The sequence below is a fragment of the Ailuropoda melanoleuca genome, chromosome 3, assembly GCF_002007445.2.
Source record: "Ailuropoda melanoleuca isolate Jingjing chromosome 3, ASM200744v2, whole genome shotgun sequence".
NCBI lineage: Eukaryota > Metazoa > Chordata > Mammalia > Carnivora > Ursidae > Ailuropoda > Ailuropoda melanoleuca.
This window is the reverse complement of record NC_048220.1, coordinates 118,987,022-118,999,812: the sequence shown is the minus strand read 5'-3', so window position 1 is coordinate 118,999,812 and position 12,791 is coordinate 118,987,022. Positions and strand designations below refer to the sequence as shown.

General features: G+C 38.2%; 1 long non-coding RNA gene across 1 annotated transcript in view; it reads left to right on the top strand.

Moving 5' to 3' along the window:
- Positions 1 to 12,548, top strand: part of LOC109490245 — a 52,996-nt gene extending 40,448 nt beyond the window's left edge. Inside the window, exon 4 of the long non-coding RNA XR_002143533.2 lies at positions 12,470 to 12,548. This is a non-coding gene — a long non-coding RNA (uncharacterized LOC109490245). The remainder of the gene's footprint in view (positions 1 to 12,469) is intronic.
- Positions 12,549 to 12,791: the final 243 nt, after the last annotated feature.

The window sequence follows — 12,791 nt, the reverse complement described above, 5'->3', positions numbered from 1 at the left end:
GACGGCAGCTTTTCTTGGCATTCTCAGCCCTGGTGCACAGGAAACCCAGAACCACGGGGAGGTTTAATGGCTTTACGCTTGACCAATGAGAGCCGATTGATAACTGCTTCTATCTTTTCTCCCCAGGTAGAAACTTCTGGGATGCATTTCCTACAGCCCCTCATAACATTTCACGAGGGGCAGTCTTATTCTAAAGCAGCCACTGACTGAATAGCATATCTTTGCACTGGTTTTCCTTCCTCCTTTGTCACCCTCCTGTCGTGCCCTGACATCAGTTCCCAAATAGAGTATCTGCGGCAATGCTGTTGTCTCAACTCTGCTTTCGTGTAAGTGCAGTCATGAGCCACCCAGATCTGCCCTTGGCCCACAGCATTCCTCTCTGCCATCGCTGGGGCTGGGGACTGCTGCTGGTTCACAGCTGAGCACCTTTCAGGGTGTTGCCAGTGGCCAAAGGGAGCTGCTTCACCCACGTTGACAGCCCCTCCCACAGCCTAACCCACGACTGGGGGCAAAGTAGCCTTGCCTGGATTTGCGACACATCTGCAGGGCAAACAGCTTCCGACATTTCCACGGGATCTGCCAAACCCCTTTTTATAACTGCATCACAGATGAACTTCTCCCCCTGCTCCCGCCTGCCTTCTGTACTCCCTCAGCGGTGGTGTTCCGGAGAACACTCCCCAGTAAACCCCCTGCGTTTCCCGTTTTAGGATCTGTGCTACCAAAGCGAGCACAAACCCCTGGCATTTCAACATCCACCTCAGAGGACATTTCCGAGGAAACGTGATCGAAGACACTAACCATTGGGTCTGTTTTCTACAGGCACGTAGGATGGAATGTGGCAACTGGATCGGTCCCAGACAGCAGTAAGACCCCATTGCAATTGCTGGGGCTCTCCGCTGTGACAGACTGAGATATGGGTGAAAGTCAAGTGAATGTTGGAATATGCAGTAACTATGGTACTTCATGGTGGTAATGATGGGAGGGGTAGCCTGAAATGCTTTCATCTGACAGGTTTTGTAGGGACTGAACAAGAGGACTGCACAGCGACAGTATGGAGATCTCTAGTCCTGAATTCTTTAAGTACTGATGGAGGCATTAGACAGCATTTTCTCTGGACTGTGGCATTATTTCTGATTCACTATGTTGGCTGAGCCGGTGGGGGGGGGCGGGGGACAGTTTCAGAGGCTTAGAGTGACTGGTCTATCAGCACAGCAACTAACACATTACCTCTAATGAAGGGACCCATCTTATGGCCAAAGTGGTGTGTCAGTGGGCACGTGAGCACTGGGTATACTGGTTTTCTCACATACCTCTTTACTCCAAAGCATCTAGCTTATTAGATGCTTGAATAAACTTTTATAGGCTCAAGTAACTCTCCGATTCAAGGACAACATTCTGGGAAGGGGGGTGGGGGAGGGCACAGTCCCCAAAATGTAGTGAAAGCTTTAAATCAGTAATCTATAAATGGTGCTGTGTCCCCCATGGTTGGAATACATAGATCCAGAAAACAAGAAGTGAGATTAATCTCTTTCAGCATCATTATCAGTGACATATTTTCAGATTCTGTGCTTCCCTTCTCTGAAACTCTAGATATTGCCAGATTAAATTCTCATTCTCAAGAGGACCCTTCTACCAGAGAACACAGTAAGAATTTCACTGAACTAGAAATTCTATCAACCTCTTTTTTAAAAAATGTATTTATTTATTTATTTATGAGAGAGAGAGAGAAAGAGCATACACCCAAGCAGGGGGAGAAGCAGGCTCCCCACCGAGCAGAGAGCCCGACGTGGGGCTCAATCCCAGGACCCTAGGATCATGACCTGAGCCAAGGCAGACGCTTAACCGACTGAGCCACACAGGCGCCCTGCTGATAGAAATTTAAAATTGTGCAGCCACTCTGGAAAATAGTATGATGATTTCTCAAAAATTAAACATAGAGTTACCGTATGACCTAGCAATTCTATTCCCAGATAAATAAACGAAAGAATTGAAAGCAGGCACTCATACAGATTTTTATACACCAATGTTAACAGTAGCATTGTTCACAATAGCTGAAAGGTGGAAACAACTCAAATGTTCATTAACAAATGACTGAGTAAACAAAATGGTGTATGTGTTTATTATTTATACATATATGTATATATAATGGAATATTATGTATTAATGGAATATATATAATATATAATGGAATATTATTCAGCCTTAAAAAGGAATGAAATTCTGATACATGCTACAACATGGGTGAGCCTACAAAGGATTATGCTAAGTGAAATAAGCCAAACACACAGGGACAAATTTCATATGATTTCACTTATCAGAGGTACTTAGAATAGGCTAGTTTATAGAGACAGAAAGGATAATAGAGGCTATCAGGGGCTAAGAGCATGGGGAAATGGGGAGTTATTATTTTAATGGACAGGAAGTTTCTGCTGAGGATGATGAAAAAGTTCTGGAAATGGGTAGCTGTGGGGGTTGCACAACATTGTGAATATACTTATGCCACCAAATTTGCACTTCAAAATAGTTAAAATGGTGACTTTCATGTTATGTACATTTTACAGTAAAAAGAAACACAAAAAAAGTTTTATAAAGTAATACATCTACAATAAAAATTCCAGTATACTAATGCTTTATCTACTTGTTACCGAGGATTCGATTAGATAGAAACTTAGACAGAACATAAACAACTGAAGTTTTCCATTTTTCTTCAATATCGAGTGGCATAGTCTTCTAGAATAGCAGTTAGAATATAGATAAAAGGATTCCGCTTACCTTGTTTTTCCCTTCGTGTGAGCACACTCTGTGCTATCAGAATAGGTAATCGTACAGTTAAAGTAGGAAGAGATGGCAACATTAGTCACTGAGCCAGTGTGTAGTTTATTACTCACTAATCCAGCTATGGAAATTATACATGCCAAATAAATATTTATTTTACCAGTTTTGCGCCTTTTAGGGCACAGGCATTCTTCCAAGAAATTTCCATGGGTAGGTGGTTCTCTTCTGTATTCATATCCCATATGGTAAGTTCTTAGTCTAACTGCATAATTATATTTCCTCAGAATCCCCTCAGAGATTGATAAAAAATGATAAATCTGCTATTGATGCAAGATCTGCCATTTTTCTTTTGTGTAATTCCATAGGAAATTCCAAAGATAAAACCCTGCCATATAACCTGCAATAGAAAACGTAATAGTAGAAAATACAAATGCAGTCATAAATTGGTGCAGAAAATGTAAAACTAGGTGAAGTGGAGGAACAGATAAGCAAAATAAAAAGCATGATTTTGTTTTTATTACTTAACTGAAATAGTCACAGCGACACAATCATTGCTTTTGCAGTATTTGAAAGTTACTGTTTCTGTATTTAGAATTAGGGTCTGGAATTTTGACTGTTGTTTCCCCTGAGATCATATAAACCTTCCCAAAATGCTGATGTGGTTAATATTTCACTAATGTAGTACTTACTTCTTTCACAATTATAATTCAAGTACATCACTTATTCTAGCATGTTGCTTTGTCATCTTATTCTGTGAATTAACTTTAAAATTGCTGCCATGCTTCATTTTTCTGTGAGTACACTATCTTTTCTTTTGACTTTACCTTTTTACAAAAATACATCGAGTATTTCAAAATTAAAGTATTTCAAATGAATTCTCTAAATGAGAGACTAAAGGTAAAACATATTTGACTGATAGCCATAAGGTGCTGAATGCTCAAGGAAACCCGTTCTACACCGAGTTTCATGCTACCCAAGAATCAGCTGTTTATCCTCAAGCCTGTTGATGCCAATTGTACTGATTATTATAATTAGATAATTCAATTAAATGTTACATAAAATGAGAAATACAAGTGCAAGTAAGTTAGGCTCTGATTCTATGAAAACTAAGTCAAATGCTTAAACATGCTTAAAAGGTCTGCCTGGGTGGCTCAGGCTGTTAAGTGTCAGACTCTTGGTTTTGACTCAGGGCATGATCTCAGGGTCATGAGATCAAGCCCCGTGAAGGGCTTGGCAGTCAGTGTGAGTCTTTTTGTCCCTCTCCCTCCCCATATGGTCCTCCCCCTGCTCTCATGCGTGCTTGCATGCACACACTCTCTCTCTCCAATAAATAAATAAATAATCTTTTAAAAAAGTGAGTGCTAAAAATATTATCAAATCACATGCAAGTGAGGCAATTGAAAAAAAATCTTTAATTGAAAAAAAATCTTTAATTGCAGAAAGATTCTGCACTCAGACTATTCTGCAATGTATTTATTTTTTTTAAAGATTTTATTTATTTGAGAGAGAGAGACAGTGAAAGCAGAGGGAAAAGCAGACTCCCTGCTGAGCAGGGAGGCAGCCGTGGGGCTCCATCCCTGGACCTGGAGATCATGACCTTAGCTGAAGGCAGACGCTTAAAAATCTGAGCCCCCCAGGTGCCCCTCTGCAATGTCTTTATATTCTATTTCCATGTTAATGAAATGGAAACCATAAAACTGAAGATACTGCAATGTGATTTGTGGAAAGGAAGGAAGGAAGGAAGGAAGGAAGGAAGGAAGGAAGGAAGGAAGGAAGGAAGGAAACGAACGAACTCTGTTTCAGTCCCCAGTTGAACCACACATGGGGCAAAAATCAAGGTGATATTACCAAAAGAAGAAGAGAAAAATTCTGGGCAGGCAAAAATTATAGATGTCCACTATTAAATTTCTTTTTTTTCCCATTAGTCATTTTTATCCCTCCTCTCATTTTCCTTTCTGGGGAAGGATTTGAACCAAGTCCTCTACAAACTTTTTCAAGGGGGCTCACTGTTAACCTGAAAGTAATAAAAAGTAAGTTCTCTGTTGTTATGGTTTGAATTGTGTCTCCCCAAATTCATATGTTGAAGTCCTAACCTCCAGTACCTCAGAATGTGACCTTATTTGGAGATAGGGTCTTTACAGCATTTAATCAAGTTAAAATGAGGTCATTAGAGTGAGCCTCAATCCAATATGACTAGTGTCCTTATAAAAAGGAGAAATTTGGAGATGCACACATACAGAAAGAAGACAACATATACTTGGGGGGAGGGAGATGGGGAGTTGGGATAAGGAAAGAATACTTAGGTAGATGTAAATTATTGGTAGTACTTTGGTTCTTGGCTTGGCTGACTATGATAGCTTTTTTGGGGAGGAGTGTTAAGTAAAAGTAAATTAAAAAAAATAAAATTAAGGGGTGCCCGGGTGGTTCAGTTAGTTAAGTGTCCAACTCTTGATTTCAGCTCAGGTCATGATCATGGGATCATGGGGGTCATGGAATTGAGCCCCGGGTGGGGCTCTGCACTGATCATGGAGCCTGGTTGCGATTCTCTCTCTCCCTCTGCTCTGCCCACCTCTACCCACCCCCACATGGCTTGCACTCTGTCTCTCCAAATAAATAAATTGAAATAAATGCATAAATGTATAAAAGTAAAAGTAAAATAAAGAAAACAAAGATCATTCCTGAATCAATGATGAAAATGTATTATAATTAATTCAATTCTGTTTACTGTCATCCAAATGAAAGATATCGTGTAGATAGAAATCAATAAAAGAATAGGATCGCTGACTTCTAAACTACCAGGAAAAACAAGTAGAAGTTAAGAGGGAAAAGGGAAAAAGTGGGTGGCTCAGTTGGTTAAGTGTCTGCCTTCGGCTCGGGTCATGATCTCAGGGTCCTGAGATCGAGCCCCGCATCAGGTTCCCTGCTCAGCAGGGAGCTTGTTTCTCCCTCTCCCTCTACTGTTCCCCCTGTTCCCCCGGCTTGTGCTCTCTCATTCTCTCTGTCAAAAAAATAATTAAAATCTTAAAAAAAGGGGGGGAAGTACCCCCCAAAATCCATTACTTTTGGGTGGTTTCTTTATATATATATTTTTTTTCTTCATTGCAGACTAGAGAAAATTTCTTCATGTACCAATTACACGAAACCAGTGACCTAGACTAAGCCCCCCAGAGTCCCAAAAGGGTTAGAATCTCATCACTCAACTTCACATACTGTCATTGGAATCGGGCCAGAGAGTTTTGGGGGTTTTTGGGGTTTGGGGTTTTGTTTTGTTTTTTCTTGTCTGGGTCCGTATTTTTGAAAATGAAAATTCCAGTGACCATAACTATTAATGCTATTGCACCTTAGAAACACATGGCTTAAGATGTATGTTAGCACAAAACAGTCTGAAGATGTCACTCAACAAAAAACATTTCCAGAAGCTTAGCACTTAATTGGTCTTATTAGCACCATCTGCTCATCAGTGTTGCTTGTGGAAAAGTGTTTTCATCAGAAAACAACAAGTTGAAAACAAGGCAGATCACCACACTTTATTTTGAATTTGACACCAGATTTTGCCTGCCTCTTATCACAGCTTTAAATCGTCAAATTAAATAAGTGAGTGAATCATAGCATTTGCAGTACTTGTTAGACTCTGGTTTTCTCTGATCCCTCGGGCATGTGCTTATGTCCAGAAGCCCTCTTCTCCCCAGACCATCAGGCTGCCTAGCCAGACAGACATTTGGAGAAATCTTTGAGTAGTAGTATTCAAGCAAATTTTTTCACACACTCCATTTTTTTCATCCTAAAAATCTGGTTGTTCTAACACATCGGGTGTGGAGTATCATGCTGAAATTAAAATCAGACACTGAGTGAAGATATGAGCTAAAAATTACTCCTATTATGAAGGCGTTTTGACAGCTAAGCACTAATGATAAGAGAGTTCACTGGATTTCCTGCCTTCAATGTTTACTTTAATGTTATGAATTCAACCACAGTTTATTTTAAAGATGTTTATATAATAAACTAAAAAAAATCCATAGTTAATCATTACAATGTTCATTTCAGAATTTGACTTAAACATTAAAAGTTAATATTAAGTCTTTACTTCTTTAGACTTATACATCACTTTTACATGGACAAATGTAAAAAAAAAAAAAAGTGAATTTGCCAAAGTGGCAATTTAGCCAGAGCAAACATAACACTTATTAAGGAAGAGAATGTAAACAGCAGCTTTCGTTCTTAGCTATCTTGGCTGTTGGTATAACTGTTTATATTACACCATATTAATACTTTTTATTGAAAAATAAAATGATAAACAAGAAAAATAAGACTATCCTCAGAGCTCTATCCAGGACATAAAAGACTGCCAGGGAAAACAGCAAAAGCCAGTCATACAAAGATGTAAATTTAAGTTTATTCTTCTCTTTTTTCATAACAAAAACACACACATATATATACACATACACACCCACCCTGGAGGTTAGAATACACGTTGGCATCAGTCCATTTTTAAAAATTTGCATCTTGCTTTTATTTTCTTATTACAATATAACATCTTTCCAAATCATTAAAATTGTTTGAAAACATTTTTATTCCTATTTAATTATGTGGATAATATTTTGTTATTATTTATTTTATATATTTTTGTATTTATATCTATTATTGTTATGTAGATAACAATATGTCCCAAATTATTACTTATATAGGTTTTTTTCCTGTTTTTTTTTTATGTCAATAACACTGAGAAGAAATTCTTTGCACAAAAGCTTTGCCAGCATTTCTGAGTTCCTTAATATAGCTACTGGTTAGGACTGTAACAGATCCTAGGAATGAAAAGGTGGGAACAATCTAAAGCCCTCTGGACGTGTTAGTAGATTACTTTCCCAGAAAGTTGACCCTCCTTATTAACATTTACTAGTTAATTTTAAAAAGAGGAAGAAGTAGTTAATATTTTAAATTTGTTTTTACGATCAAGAAAATGGAAAATTTTTCAATGTTAATTAGCCATTTGTAATTGTTCTTTTCTGAAAAATTTCATTTCCCTGCCCCATTTCTTGATAAATCCTCACATCTTAATAATTTTTAGGATATCGTCCATGTACTGACCTTACCCCTTTATGTCTTATTTTTCCATTTACTTTTGATTTGATTTATACACTTTGCAAAATAGACCTTCTGAAAATGCTCTTAAAAAATCTCTTCACCTTTTCTTTCTTATTTTCGTTCATTGCTTTCATACTTACAAATACCTTCACCCTGCGGATTCTCTTACATTCTATCTCTGTTTACCCCACTCACCCGTGGGTGGTCACGGCTCAGAGGCTTCTCATTGTCTCAAATCCCAACTCGCATCTCCTGGCCCAGAAGCTGGCTACTCCCCAACAGCAGCCATTCTCGAGCACCAGGGTCCTGAGGGGTCAGCAGCAAACAAAGCAGATGCGAATCTCCACCCTCCTGGAGCTTCCATCCCCTTCCTGGGGCATCACTCTTTTTTTTTTTAGTCAGTGTAATTTTGCTAGTGTGCATTGCCTGGGTGTCCCCTCCTCTCCAACAACCCAAATGTGACACCCTCTCCAAGGGCCCAACTCCCCCAAGAAGTCCTCCTGAGGAGCCCTACCCATGTGACCATCCCCTCAGCTTGCAAGCCCTTGGACTACTGTGTTCTACGCTCCACAATGACTTCCTTTGTAACTGTTCTCCCCCGGCACCGTTAACGTAACCACCATGGTGATGTGTCCCCAGCTGCCACTTTACATTGGCAGGGTTTTTTTTTTCTTTTTTTTAAAGATTTATTTATTTAATTGAGAGGTGGAGAGAGAGAGAGTGAGAGAGAGCATGTGGCTTAAGGGGCAGAGGGAGAAGCAGACTCCCCCCTGAGCAGGGAGCCAGATGTGGGGCTCCATCCCCAGGATCATGACCTGAGCTGAAGGCAGATGCTTAACCAACTGAGCCACCCAGGCACCCCTACTTTTTTTATTTTTACATATAATTCTAAACCATGCAAAGTGTATTTTGATTTGTAGTGCTGGGTTAGAAACAAAACTGATTCTTTTTCAATGTTAATCCACTGTTAGAGCACCAGTAAAAATGATATTCCCTTGCCCATTGATTTGTGATACTTCTTTTATCACATATTAATGCTTTCTTGAATACTGGGTTGATTGTCTACTTTCTTTTTTTTTCACATATTTTTATTTTTTTATTATTTTTTTAATGATTTTTTAAATTATATTATGTTAATCACCATACAGTACATCCCCAGATTCCGATGTAAAGTTCGATACTTCATTAGTTGCGTATAACCCAGTGCACCATGCAATACGTGCCCTCCTTACTACCCATCACCAGTCTATCCCATTCCCCCACCCCCCTCCCCGATTGTCTACTTTCAATTCTGTTTTAGTGAGCTTTCTGTTTTGCCTCACAACAACATTATAGGCTAGCTTTATTACATACCTTTTGATATAAAGTAATATGGGTTGTTTACCTTATACCTCACACTATGGGTATTTCTAGTTATTTTATGTTTTTTATTGCTATTCTGAATGAAATCTTTTCTGTTCTGTTTTCTGACTTGTTTTTACTGGTGTATTGGAAGGGTTTTAAAAATATATGTTTATCTCTCAGGGTGCCTGCATGTCTCAGTCAGTTAAGTGACCGCCTTCTGCTCAGGTCATGATCTCAGGGTCCTGGGATAGAGCCCTGCATCCGACTCCCTGCTGAGCAGAGAGCCTGCTTCTCCCTCTCCCTCTCCCTCTGCCTGCCGCTCCCCTTGCTTGTGCTCTCTCTCTCTTTGTCAAATAAATAAAATCTTAAAAAATATATGTTTATCTCAAATCTAAGATTTCCATTTTCAATAATTATTAATTGATTTTGTAGAGTTCTCTGATATCTAATCATAATATCTGTAAATAATGAAAATTCACTTCTCCTTCCTAAAGGTTATGTCTGTATCGACTGGAAATTCCAGAGTAATAATAATGTTAATGGTGGGTATTCTTGTCACAGAAAAACTAAAATCATGGCTAAGGAAAAACTATGGTCAACGTTCTATTAAAAGTAAAATAATGGTTGAAAACAAATCATCCTTAATTATCCTAGCTTAGATTAAGTGCTTTGCAAATTTACTGTGGATAAGGTACATCAGGATGTTGGGGAAATGTTCATTTCTCCAGCAGGAGGGCAACATCTGCCTAACAGTTCGAAAGGTAGCTTGTAAAGGAAAGGAACTTCAGATCTAGATTGCAGTTGGGAGGAGGAAGGCCAGAGGGAAGTTAGATGACTTAGTCTCTAGATTCTCCTACTTCCTTTCCATAAGAGAAGTTTCTGGAATGGTGGCAAGTAGAGTCAGTCTCTTCCCAGGAGAACTATAACAGAGAGATGGAAATGGCATCACTTAAGCATCTCATAAGGCAAGCGTTTTTGTAAACTGATAAAACCAAAGGGACTTAGTGTAATGACTAAAAGTTGCTTTGTTTCTGACCTACAAAATGTAAAAAAATATATCTCCCTCTTAAGGTTATGTGCTAATTACAGGAGATACGTTTAAAAGATAATAAACAGCAACCATAATTATTGTAAAGCACACGTTAAAACTTTGTAAATAAATGTTGAGCTATTTCAGGAGATTTTCTCTATTTCGTATTTCTACAGCTAACAATTTTGGCATTTCTTATCAAACACCTTGTTAGTTTTACTCCACATTGTAGCAAAGACTTATTAAGACTTCTAAAAAGGGTTCACATTACTGGAATTTCATTATCACCTGGACAAAAATAGTATAGTGAATTTATTAGCCTTGTACACAATAAATACATAAATATTCTTTTAATTTAAATTCAATAGCCAACATATAGAACATCATGAGTTTTTGATGTAGCATTCAATGATTCATTAGTTGTGTATAAATATTTTAAACCAATTACATTCACACATTTTATGTTGCATTCATTCTTTTTTTTTTTTAAGATTTTATTTGTCAGAGAGAGAGAGCAAGAGAGCACAAGCAGGGGGAGTGGCAGGCAAAGAGAGAAGCAGGCTCCGCGCTGAGCAAGGCGTCTGATGCAGGACTCAATCCCAGGACCCTGGGATCATGACGTGAGCCGAAGGCAGATGCTTAACTGACTGAGTCACCCAGTTGTCCCTGTTGCATTCATTCTTAATTTTAAAATTTGTCACTGGGGCACCTGGCTGGCTCAGTCTATACAGCATGCAACTCTTGGCCTCAGGGTTGTGAGTTCAAGCCCCACATTGGGCATACAGCTTACTTAAAAAAAAAAAATTAAGATCTAAAATTTGTCACTGAAAATACATAATTTGCTAATCTGCAAAGAAATTCTTATTCGTGACAGTAGAGTACATTTCATCTCATTTAAGTTTAAAGCAAAATTGCATTATAAGCAAAGAATAAATATTTAAATACATGTAAATTACTGAAGCAAAACCTAGTTATAGGTAATACATTTATTAAGAAAATCTAATATATGTTAAAATTCATCTTATTATCTATGCAGTACTACCATCAAAAAATGTTAATTGTGAATCTAATCATAAGAGAAAAAAATCACAGTAATCCAAATTGAGGAACAGTCTGCAAAACAAATGGCCTAGACCCTTCTGTGAGATCAATGACATGAAAGACGAGAAAGGCTGAGAAAGTGTTCTAGATTAAAGGAAACCCAAAAGACTTAACAACTAAATGCAATTTAGGATCCGTGATTGGGTTCTGAAGGCAGAGTTTAAAATGGTTTATATTCAATATTATTGGAACAATTGGGAGAATTTGAAAATAAACTGCACAGTAGATAATAATGGATTCATGTTAAACTTATTAAGTGTGATTCTTTGGCTGTTATTATGTAGAATATCCTTATTCTTGAGCATTACACCCCGAAGAAGCAGGATGTCTGCAACTAACCTACTTCTAAAATAAAGAAAAAATATAGATATTTGGAGAGAAACAAATATGGCAAAATGTTCATTTTGGAACCTACATTAATAGCATACAGTTATTCATTGGACTATTCTTTCAACTGTTCTGCAGGTTCAAAAACATTTTAATATAAAATTGAGAGTAGAAAAAGCTAAGCTACCTAATTGAAATTGAAAAAGCATATTGTGGGGCGCCTGGGTGGCACAGCGGTTGGGCGTCTGCCTTCAGCTCAGGGCGTGATCCCGGCGTTGCAGGATCGAGCCCCACATCAGGCTCTTCCGCTATGAGCCTGCTTCTTCCTCTCCCACTCCCCCTGCTTGTTGTTCCCTCTCTCCCTGGCTGTCTCTATCTCTGTCGAATAAATAAAAATNGCTAAGCTACCTAATTGAAATTGAAAAAGCATATTGTATCTGACACTGTGTATGACTCCCTCCTCCTTTCTCATCCATGCCCTCCTCCCTGCATACCCCCTAAAGCTACCAGTTGTCTGTTGGCTAAATTGTCTTGTCATTGCCTGGGGTTTCTGGTGTCCTGTAGAAACCACTCACACAATAAATCCACTGTAGCCATTGACGAGTTCTCTTTCATAAGACGGCGTTCATTCTCAAGTGCACATGATTTATTTAGTTCAGACCATCTGCATGCATACTTTTTCTTGTGTTTGACTATTCAAAGAATTTGTATGTTATCCTAATTAAAATTAAAATTTTATAAAACTCATGGGGAAGGCCTTTATTAAAAACAAAACAAAACAAAAATTTTTTTTGTTTGTTTGTTTCTCAGTTTTCTACCTGAAACTTAAGGAACTCTACTTGCCTCACAGGATTGCCATGAGGATTAAATGAACAATTGGATGAAAACACCCAGCCAAGAATCTGGTAATCAGTAAGCTTATTGATGTTCAATAAATTGTGGCCTTAATTTGTGGAGTAGGGTCTTATCTGTTGTTTGTAAAGAAAATAGCCAGCTACTATACATATGAATTCATAACAAAGTCCAAATTTATCATTTCTAGTGATAGAAACTGTGGAAAGGCTCATAAAATATTCTGCTCTGAGCAAAATGACTTCTATTACGGATGTTACCTGGGCAATAGAAAGCTGGT